A 12,019-nucleotide genomic window follows, 5' to 3' on the forward strand; every position below is an offset into this window, starting at 1 on the left:
GTGTTCTGCAATGTAGCAGAGCTCCACTGAAATGTATTTACTACAGATACCAAGGCATGTTTTTTAAAGAGGAAGAATAGTCTTGTGTGTCCTCAGTCTGGGATCAGGTAAACATAATAAATCAAATATTCCTGTTGACCCTTGCTTCATATTCCAAGCCCAAAGGCATGGAAGTAAAATATTCAGAGGAAAAAAAAAAAAAGTAGTAATTTAAATAATTGTTGCCTATCATAATTCTTGCATCAGAACTTCCTATATTTTAAGAATTTTCTGTCATACATATTTAAAGACAATAATAATTCAAGAACACTATTGTCAGTCTACCTAGTTTTATTGTAGAGAAAAGATTTTGGTCACACAGAAGTCCAAAAAGCCTTGAGACTGCTTTTGTACAGTACTCAGTTCAAACTTGCAGATGCTGCTGGGAAACCGGGAGACTTGAAAATGCTGAAAATAGATGGATTGTTTTAGCATCTTCCTTAAAAGATTCAGTAGAAGAAAAAAAAGTAGTCAGACTATAACTTTTATTTTTTCTCTTGTGCTTTTATCCTGAACTTTGTATTAGAAAATATTGTTCTTAAAAAGACACAGTGCTAGAGAACAGTGCACATGAATCTTAATTTTAACTAAAAATTCTAACTTTCAGTTCTGGGTATCTGAAGCCCAGTGAATTTTGGACAACTCTGGCTTAGCAGACATTCTGGCTTTCCAGAGTCAATACGAATTAGAGGTTTAATTTATATATTTGAAAATGTTCTTATTTTAATTCACAATAATTTCCTGTGTTTTGTCAAGAGCTTGAAATGTACTTGCATCTTGCAGCTAAACATCAGATTATAATTTTACCATTTCTTTTGCTAAATCATGTGGAGTGCCAAGTCTAACCTTTACATAACTGTAAAAAACAAGGCAGTCCCTGTGATTTTGTAATTTAAGTACATAAGTAATTTAGGATAAATAATATTGAAATGTAAGTGTTCTTTTTTTAAGTATTGTCAACTTTATCTACCGCAGTCTCTCCCTATTATCCTTATAATAAAACCATCATGGCTGTTTTTCATGTTTATTGTGTAGTTTTGTGTATTATAAATTTTCTGTCTCACAGAGACCCTGGAGGAACTGTTGCTGTCTTTGAGGAGAACACAAGACAAGAATGAAAACAGGCTTTAGTTATCATAATGTGGGTTTCCTTGTCCTTGCCTTTGGGAGCTGGCATGTTGTCTGGAGGAAGGAACAAAGCAATTCTTTTGTAACCTTTCTCTGACCACCGTGCTGAGGCACAAACAGTTGCTGCTTGCAAAAAGAAGTGTTGTAAAGGAAGGAGTGTTTTTCTCACAGATTAAGCTGAAACTGTAGAACTATTTTTAAAAATCTTAAGATCAGTCATCATAAATTAAAAAAAAGGGAAGGGGAATAAAAAAAAAAAAGCAACCATGTAAACACGAAAAGACAAGCCTGGATGCCCCCATTTCTCTTAATTGAAGAATGAGCTTCTCTAGTTTTATTACTTGTAGAAGAGGGAGAGGAGAAGCCAGTAGTTCTGTATTTGAACACAGACTGTTTTTATAGATAGATAGCTGTGAAGCAACCTGTACTTATTTTTAGAATTAATCTATTGCCCATAATAAATTATTCTGAGATATTGTTAAACCACGTTGTTTTTTTGTTTTGTTTTGTTTTGTTTTTGTGGAAATGTGTAAAAACTAACCAGGAATGAGTGATCCATTTAGAATCGGGTAACTTCATTAATGTGGCATTCTGAAAAAGTCCTGTGTGTAAACACTGACCCTTATTCTCTATGTTTACTCTTAAGCAGATAAAGTCTATAAATAATGGTGAGTTGCAGACATTTTTACATCAATTAATGTGCTGAAGGTAAAGAGAGGATGTGTTGCTTTACCAGAATGATGAGAAAAGAATGGAATAAGTAGATATACTCTGCTTCCTTTACAGTGCATTGTCAAAACTTCAGTCCTTCTAGTAGTACACGTTACTGGACCTCTGTGACTGTTTAATGGATGTCAAAGGTTATATGGCATCAGAGTGCATTTTCAGGGCTCTTCCTTTCATATTTCACTATCTCATAGTGGTAGTCTAAATTTACAGCCGGAGAATGCTTGAACAAAAAAAATAAAAAAAAATAAAAAAAAATAAAAAAAAAAAAATTAAAAAGTTAATGACCACAGTTATGTATTGCTATAAACATTATATGGTTTTTGTTTTTAGTGATGTTAAGAAATTCAGTGGTGGAGTTGTATCAAAATAGAGGTCTCTGCAAGGTTATTTCAAGAGCAGTCATTTTTAAAATTGATGTAAATATGAATACTTGTATTCCTTTACTCCAGGCAAAGTTTATTTTCATTGTGTCATCGAGCTCCAGCAGGACTTTATATAGCAATTTTATTTTGCTAAGAATGCATTTGTCAGTGACTGTGTCACAGTGTGCAATACATTTTCCGAAAATAAGTCATTAAATCGTAAGTCAGCCGGCAACCTGCAGTTATCTGGTGGAATCTGGGGGACACTGTGTTCATATAATCTCCCTTTCCAAGCCAAAACCATGCAAATGATTTTATAAAATGATAGAATTTTATATATATTTCATGATTTATTTTATTTTATTTATTTTTTTTTTTTTTTTGCTTTGGAAAGAAAAAAAGAGACTATAATGGGTAGGCACTGAAGAAAGTAAGGTTAACTTCTAAATTGGGCTTATCCAAGGTCAGATAAGGTTGCTGTGTTTCACACTGATTTGTAACAGGCCACATTAAGGCTTTCTGTGCTCTCAGACCACAGTTATTCATGAATATTCAATATAAAGGAAAAGGAGCAAGTAGGAAATACTAATTAGCAGTACAGGAATGCTGAAATAAAACTATTGCATATTAAAAGTTGAGTTATCAAAGTGAACATTAATTATTATGTACGAAGAAATTCAGCATAAAGAGATGTGACAGTTTTCTTGCCAGGGTGGCATTAATACCCAGCTTGTAGTTTGTGGCTATTAAAGAATAAATGTGTTTTAAGTTTCGTTAGTCTAGTTTTACATTCTGAATTTCTCTGTTCATGCACTGGATGATGCCGGTGTATCTGTGGATAAGGTCATGACTGATATGCTTGAAACAATTCACTAATATTTAATTTTATCATAAGCAGGACTTAAGACAATACCACAAGGAAAATAAAAACATCACACATCAGAGTAATAGGCTAAAACTATATTTCTTAGGTTAAGGGTGATTTGCACATAGCCCCATGGTGGCAACACTGATCCTTAAAAAAGATCTGTGAGCAATGATTTGAGTATTTTGAAAGGAAAATATCACATAAGTGATTTCATTTAAATATGTTTGTTGCTTGGTGTTTTTAGTAAAGAGTCATCTTGGCAGTAAGTTCTAGGTCTTCTATCAACAATTTGTTTCAGTTGTTTTCATATTCACAATGAATTTTTAATGAAATATTTTATCTCCTTTATATGAACACTTCATAATATTGATGAGAATGCTATACATACAAGTAGCATTAAAAATGTTATTTTACAAGATTAATGAATATACACTTGCTTCTCAGACTAAGATAGAAAAGATAAAGAAGAGCAAGGAAAAGGATATGAATTCTTAACTTGACATTTGTGGATGTTTTATTCAAGTACTTCAGACTCTCATATTATGATCCTTTTGGAGGGGCAAAAGAGAGCCGGTGGATTAGAAACACATGGTCTGTGAAAAGAGGGAGTTTGGTACTGGTTCCTTGCTTTGTGCAAGTTTCAGTACTTAGTGTTTGTTTGTTTGTTGTTTTACACAAGCTTAAATTCTAAGGACATCCCCTTTATAATTATTTTTTTAAATCAGTCCTGTTTATATTGATTTCAGATGCGTTTAAGACTTTACTTGATCTGAACATCTAAGCTATGTGTTAGGTACAAGAGCTTGTTTGGAGAGAATATAAGTATCAACATTTTAAATCCTTGCTTTTACTTTAATCATTGCCCTGTTATGAACATCAAATCAATTGATTTATTTATTAGCTTTTCCTGAGTTTTCAGGACACATGCCTGTGCTACTAAAAATTACTTTCTACATCAGAAACAATTATTCTAAAACCATAGGTATTGTTTGTCGATTATGTGTCTGTGAATATTTTATTCAAATTACTGCCAGTTGTTATCTTCTGTGATCAGAATGTTATCTTAGGAGTGATCAGATATTTTAGTGACTGATCTAATTTGTTATGGTAAATCAAAGTAATATTCACACACCTGAATGTCAGTCAGACTTTTTAAATTGAGTTAATCTAATACACCTGTTATTTCTTATCTGCATTGTTACTCAGATGTAGACTTAAATGAAAAAATGAAACACAGCCAAAAGTAATAAGTTTTAAGGTTTGCCTGCTATCCTTAGAAACAAAATAATGTAATCTGAAAGAAATCTCATTATAACGTACTGTTCCACAGGCTTGCTGCTGGAATGAGAGAGAAAAACAAATACAGTTTCTTGAATATGATTCACTACTAGTCAGCAATATAAAAGTTATATTGCCTGATCAATGTATGAAGTAAACTTCATGAAGGTAGACTGATTTTCAGAGAAATGCTCAAAGCTCCTTGTTTATTATTAAAATGTTTAAAAAGAAAGGCTAATTCTAACAAATCAGATGGAGATTTTGTGTTTTTCCTGTGTTTGTAATCAATGCATTTTACCAGTAATGCTTGAAGTTTTATTTGGAACCCAAAGTGATAGGATATGATATAGAAGGGTTTAATCACTTTACTTAATCAACTTTCCAAATAGGCTGATGTAGTAAAAATTCCAAACTATACATTAACCGCTATCTTTTTATCAGCTTAAACTTTTCATCAAAATAAAGAGCTGCTAAAGCTATTGGAAATTGAGATGAAACCTTAGATGACACAATAATTAATAGCACTTTTAGTATTCTGAAATTCTGAATAGTTCATTATTTCTTAGACGAGGATGACATATTCATACTTCCAGTAATGGAATGTGTGTTCCTTTTTTTCACTTCCAAGATACTGTGTTTGTTTAATATAAAACTATGTTAAAAAAAAATACTGCTTTATGGGTTGGGAAAAAAAATAATCTTAAGCCTTGATCTATGTAATGCCTTTATGTTATTTTTAAATTTTATTTTACTGAGCAATTTTCTTAAAAATTAATTCTGTTTTTCCCTCTAAGAATGGTTGTGACGCAATCTGTAAGTAGCGGGTACAAAAGAAGTTATGCTAACTTAGTTGTACTGATTATTCTCTGACATTTATCAAACATTTGGCATTTGAAAAGCTACAGAACTGGAAATTGAAAATGATTGGAGAAAGTGGAATTATTCAAATTAAAATTTACTGGATCTAATAGTTAAATGTAGTAATGAAACAGAGCAAAATGTTCAGCTTCTATCAGAAACATAATCTTCATGTAGGTCATTCTAACACTTAGCAAGAAACTGAAATAACTACGTGTTAAGTAATAACATCAGACAGCATAAGTAAAATTTAGAGCAGCAGTTGTATCGACTAGTTGTGCTGTCTCAGAGAAAAGACTTAGTCTTACCAATTTAGTGTGTCATCTCAGTGAAGTATAGTATCAGTAACAGAGTCGTCTTTTAAGGATCACTATTTTATTTTTATAATTCTGCAAAGCACACTGTGAAATACTGCAGGCGTGAACCTACACTTCTGATCCCTTGTCTTGTTTTTCTACATTGATCTTGATCCAAGTGAAACCAAGTGTTTCTTAACAAACAAACTCACTTGTGGGTGAAATTCCAAGTTAATCAGAAGAAAAATATGCAATTAAAATAACTAAAAAAAAATCAAAGAACATATCTGGGCAGTCACGTACACCACATGAAACTGAGAGATGGGGATCTGAAGAATATGGCTGAATATCAGTAGTGTACCCTCTGTATGAAAGGAAAGTTGCAGGAAAGAATGGAAAATTCATAGATCACCATGGAGTTGTTGGAAGAGGCTTAGAAAGATTTGCTGCTCTGTCTCTTCATTTGGAACATGAGTTATGGCTTTTTGTGTCCTGATTTTAATTAGTATATTTTATGAAGTTAGAACATGGAAAACTTTGCATATTTTATAAATGAAATACTGACAGCAAGAAGTAGAAAGATTTAGATACAGTTTCGTGCAAGAAATATCTCCTTGAGTTCAGATAGAGATATATGTCATCTAGAAAAAAGCTGCTGTGTTCTAGGCTATTAGCTGCCACATATATAAGAAGACTGTTTCTTCCTGGACAGGATGAGAAATAATAATGAACCATTATGGAATTTTATAAAGGAATTTCCTTTACTGATAGCATTTACAACCTAATATTTTTGGCTGAAATAAATAATCTTTTGAATTAAAATGTTTTGAAAGGGGTTGATTCTTTGATGCATCTATCCAGGTGTCGCCAGAATATAAGTACATAGATTTCAGTATAGTTTAAATGTCTTAGACTTGGACAGTAAAGCTGAACATGGACTAAGTCTGTGCATGTTAATTTAATTATATTTCCTGTAATTGAAGACTAATGAGCACACTCTTCTGATGATATTTTAGCTCACGTATAATTTTATAAATATTTCAACTTAGATATAATTAGATAAATTCAACTTGTTTAATTAGTAATGTAATCAGCCAGTATACTAAGAAAGTATATGATATTAAAAATGCAGTGATTATGCATGCTAATGAAGTATATGCAGATAAAAAAAATAAAAATCCATGCTTTTACAAGCAATTTGTGTCTTACTGTAGGCTTTACAGCTTACTTTGTTATTGCTTTTACTCAGAAATTTGCATGTCACCTGAGGATTTTTGAAGGTCTTTCTTAGTAGATTTTCAACCCAAATGTTCAGCTGTTCAGATAATTTAGCAGAATTAACTTGCACTTTTATCTTTTCTTTAAATATTCATTTCCATTTGAAGTGAGAACTTGAAAATGTAAAGTTAGTTTTGTATAAGCATTATAACTTTTTTAGTCTCCCACAAAACTTTCTCCAAGTTACAAAACTACCAGAAAGAATACCAGAAAGAAGTTAGACCAAGAGTCTTTTATACTTACAGAGATGAATGAGATTTCATGGATCTGTAGCCTGTGTCTGCTAGAAATTATGAAGAATTTTCAAAAATGGAGCTTGTTAGATGCTGGAATTTGAGTAAATTATATAGACGAAGGCTCTGAATATGAACCAGAATTCAGATTACAGATTTAAGTAGCTATGTGCGTAATTCAGAAATTAATAATATCAAACAAATTTACAGTAGGCTGTTAGTCTATTTATAAGCTGTCAGTGATTATAAAAGAGACTAAGCCAAGAACAGAAGGAAAAATATAGGTGAGAGTAATATAAATATCTGATTTGGCCCCTTTTATTAATCATTCTAAATATTTTTTAATATATATTTGAAAAATCTTGTCTTTTACAGAATTTTTCTTCAAGGAATATTGAAATACTAATGTGGAAACTAGGTAATATATTTTTTTAGCCAAAAAATGAATATAATGACCTTAGTGATTCTGATTATGTGAATTATAATAAAACCTTTAAGAATATCAATTTACTAGAAATAGCATGTTTCAAATATTATGTGGTTTTGTTGTTTAGCATTAAGCAAACTTTATGTTTTTATTTCAAAATATAAAATGAGCCCACATGATTGCAAAATGTATAAAACAAGGTGGCGAGGTAGTGTAAGGTCTGCTCCAAAAGTAATGGCACCTATTTTATTATGCTTGTCCACAACATCAGAGGCAGATGTTGGTGGCATGGCAGTAAAGGCAGAATCTTTCCAACCACATCCCACTGCATTTTGTTGCCATGTGTGGCAGCAGAGGGGTGGTCTGACAAAATGATGTCCGACACAGAAGTGTGAAGGAAGCAAAGGTGTGTCATTTAATTAGTGAACTGATGCATAAAAGGATTTTCAAATGCTCCTAAGCAGCATATGTCTCAAAAGCATCTATGAAAGCAAAGACAGGTAGGTATCTAATTTTAAATAATCACAGTAGGCATCTGTCTGCTTCTTCCTGTGAATTAATATTTTTAGGGTATCCAAAAAAAGATTGAGTAGTTAGTTGACTTGATTTTAGGCTTTTCTTTTTATACTGTTGCACTGCACACTGTAGTGCTGCAGAAAACAGGCAAGAGCTACAAAGGTATAAAGAAAAAAAACCTATATACTGATTTTCATTCTTTTATCCAAGTGGCTTTTTCTAGTTTGTCACTTTAGAAGCAGTGTGTCAACAGTCCTTTAAGACACAGAAGATTTTCTTTGCTCAGGGTCTTGGTTCGACAAGTATTTGTCCTTTTGTTCTGTGTAGAAAACTTTAGTTACATGTTTTTATAACCGAAATGTTTTGTGTTATTTTCATTTAAACAGTAGTTTATTATTTGGTACAGGTTTTACCCAAACTCCTATTACTTGGGTAAGTAACACACAGAATTAACATGTTGTTGTAGAAAGATCAGTTGTTGCTGAAATAATTTTAAAGCATTTTTAGATCTGTATGTGACACTTCACAAATAAATGTACAGGTTAGTTCTTAATTTCTATAGCTTGAATTAGTTGAAAATACAGTATCTTGGCATTAGTGTAGCTGGTTGTTTTTAGTTTGAAACTCTATGTTGCAATTACATGTGTCTTCTCAGCTGCTCTTCCTAAGGAAATACAGATTTGCATAACAATTTCCATGCTGAGTCTACTAGTATAATGTCACAAAATCTGGACATGTTTTTACTTACATTTTCAGGTAATCTAATGTGTGATACCACAAAAGAAAGAAGCAATATCAACCATTGCTTTTCATCTGCCCTTGAGTATTGAATTTCTTTACCCCTCTTTCAGATTTCCTATCAAGTACTTCTTTGCGTTGAACTGGATATGGAACATTACTAGACTAATATGCACTTTTTTATCCCCCTCACCCCATCTGAGATAGCAGTGACAAATCCAGATACAGTATACCGAAGTTTCTTACCTAATGTACTTCAGGACATTGAAATCTGAGGCCTGTTCACATTCCGCATAGTGATCTGCACAAAATGCAGTAAAAGCAAAATTATGAGAAAGTGTTTAAATGTAATCTTTCTGAAACTGCGATTAAAATGAGGGTGAAAAAATGCACAGAGTGAAGTTGAAATCATGCAGTACTGCTTACTGGTAAAGAGTAATTATCTGATCAACTGTCAGAGATATCATGTTCTAAAACCAGAGAGAAAATGGATCTCTGTACATGGATTAAAGTGGAGTTCTGTGGGAGAGATTTCTATTAGTAAGAAACATAATAATGCTGGAATAAATGTTTAGCATTTAATTCTTTTCTTCAGCAGCTTTCTTTGTTGTATTCTAGCAAGAGATCTTTTCTTGGAGATCCTGTTGACTGCATCATACTAAAATCTCCTATCACACATTCATGTTCATCTAGAAAATAAGGAAAAAAGACCAGTAAGGTTTTATTGTAGGAATGTGTAGATATTCAAAATTCACTCCTTTAAGCCACTCTGTTTGTTTGTACTGTAACAAATAGATTTCTCTGCTTGACCCATGGACATTCAGTTGATGAGTGCTGAGTGCTTGTAGTCTAGTGTTAAGATTTCAGAATTCTCTGGTCCCTACTGATAATTTTAGTTTCCCCGTATTCTCCTCTTGTACTCTAAAATGTTTGGTTAGAGCTGAGTGAGTGAGAGTGTGGAAAAGTTGAGAAGCCAGAAGTAGGGCCTCTTATGTTCTCCTCTCTCAATGGCTAGTGTCAGAGCAATAATCAGTGACCATAATTGGCAGCAATAACAAAAAAATGTATGTAAAAAAAAAAGTGTATGTACTCAAGTATTTCTAGCATATAAACTAACTAGCATCATATGAGTCTAAATTTAATTATTCATCAGTGTATTTTTTCTTACATTGCACAACCTGTTTAATTTTACATGTACAGAAAAGCCATGGACTTCTGAAAAGCTCTTATTATTCATATAAGGTATAATTACAAGTGACAGTTATCTTTCAAAGATCAAACTTTTTTTTTTACAGTTGTGTGAGTTACAGTCTGTCTAAAAGGTAATTTGCTAAGTGCTCGGCATTTAATTGAATAGTATTGTAGAAAGCCTTTTTATAAATTATATGTGCCTCATTGCATCAAAAAAGTCTTTATAACCTATCCTACACTGCAAATTTATGTTTATATTCTAGAAAAGGGTGTGTTGACATACCTAACCTAACTTCAAGCTTTGAGTACTAGGGACTAATAGCAGTGTTGCCATGGCTTGCAGCATGTAATGGAAGCAATAAGTATAGGGGACTGACATGAATGCTCTGGCAGATGACTTCAATGAGTTGTATTGTATGCTACCAGTGTGTCAGATCTGTCTCCAGCTGTCCAATGTGTATAAGGTGAAGAAAAGCAGGAGTTGGTGGGAGTATCTACAGATCTCTCTAGTGCAGGAGCAGATGTTCTTTGCTTGCCAGGGAAACTGCGTGGATCTTTAATAGTTGGCTTTAATTAGTTTGTATAAAAACTGATAGATATTCCTAACAAAACAACATCGTTGTGAAAAAAATACATTATCTTGTCACTGAGGAAGTATTCTTAAAATGGATAGAATTAAATCTATGAGAAAAAGCTGGTTGTTAGCAGAGTGGGAAATGACAAAACTCATGTGCAAGCAATGCTTGTTTTTCTTCTTGGATAGACATGTAGTGCAATCCTACCTTAAGTTGTTGTCTCTTTTTCAGGTCTTTTGCTTGCTTAAAACAAAGAATAAGCTTAGGTCTCGTTATCTAATCAGTAATTCGTTAGCTGTGCTTTGTTCAGCACTGTCTAACGTCTCTTATTATAAAGTAGCTGCACAGTTAAAATACATTCCTCTTAATATATCTCTATTCTCTGTCCTTTTTGAGAGTTCTACAAATAGCAGCCAATTTACACTGTCTCATCATAGTCCCTCTATGTGATATGAGTGTTGTTTCACAGATAGAAGGCTATGTTGCAGATAAATGAAAGCCAGTTATTCATAAGATTTGGCTGTCCAATTAAAGGATCATTTTCTTCATGTTTCACATAAAATATATATATATATATTCAATTATTATGTTTTTTAGTTGGATCTAAAAATATTTAGTGTGTTCTGAAATCATATATTGGATTTCTGAGAGTCCAGAAAAGTAAAAATACTGACTTAGTACTAAGAAAATCAATTTTGCTAAAATTAAATTATCAAACAGCGTTGGACCAGAATAAATATTAATTTCATTTAATTTTATGCCTTCTCCCTGCTTCTTTCCTTCTTTCTTTGCACATCATGAAAGTAAGTCTGTTGACACTGAAAGCAGACCTATCCTGTGCTTTCTCATACAGTAAGCTTTGCATTGTCTAGTTGCCTCATTTTTTTCAAAGCAAGATAAACTACACAGGTGTCATTCCTGACATTATCTAATCCTGGTTATAAAGATTCCAGTGTTTAAAGATTCAATAAGCATTTCCAGCAATTTATTTTAATATCTCACTACTTTATTATCAGAAAGTCTTCCTGGTATCTAATCTAAAACTGCGTTGATTTGAGGCAATTATTTCTTGTAACTTTTTTATCATGGTACTCTTTGCAAATACCTTTGAGATATCTTTCATTTGACAGATATTACATGAGTCCTCTTTTCTCAGGACTTCTTCACTGCTTGATCTGGTGTCCTAGTTATGTATTTTCTAGGCCTTTGGTTACATTTATGTATTAATGTTACATTTATTTATTTATTTATTTATTTTTAATGACTTTTTTCATGTGGGCTCATGTCCTGTTTGAAATCTTGTCATGAAGCTGCATAAGGCGCATTCTTTTAACCTATACCAGAACTGTACAGAATTGTTTCACATTTTGTAGGCTACAATCCTGTTTATGCACTACAGTGTGACATTTTTCTTAAAGACCATGCAGTCGTTGACAGTGATAACTGCATTCTTTTTTTTCCATTTGGAATGGTATTCTAGCCAGCTGCTCTTTAGTTTGAAAG

General features: G+C 32.6%; 1 protein-coding gene across 3 annotated transcripts in view; it reads left to right on the forward strand.

Annotated features, from left to right (window-relative positions):
• Window positions 1-12,019, forward strand: part of SPOCK3 (SPARC (osteonectin), cwcv and kazal like domains proteoglycan 3) — a 155,346-nt gene that overhangs the window by 90,394 nt on the left and 52,933 nt on the right. The gene's annotated exons all lie outside the window — the stretch shown is intronic.

This window comes from Excalfactoria chinensis, chromosome 4, assembly GCF_039878825.1.
Source record: "Excalfactoria chinensis isolate bCotChi1 chromosome 4, bCotChi1.hap2, whole genome shotgun sequence".
Lineage (NCBI taxonomy): Eukaryota > Metazoa > Chordata > Aves > Galliformes > Phasianidae > Excalfactoria > Excalfactoria chinensis.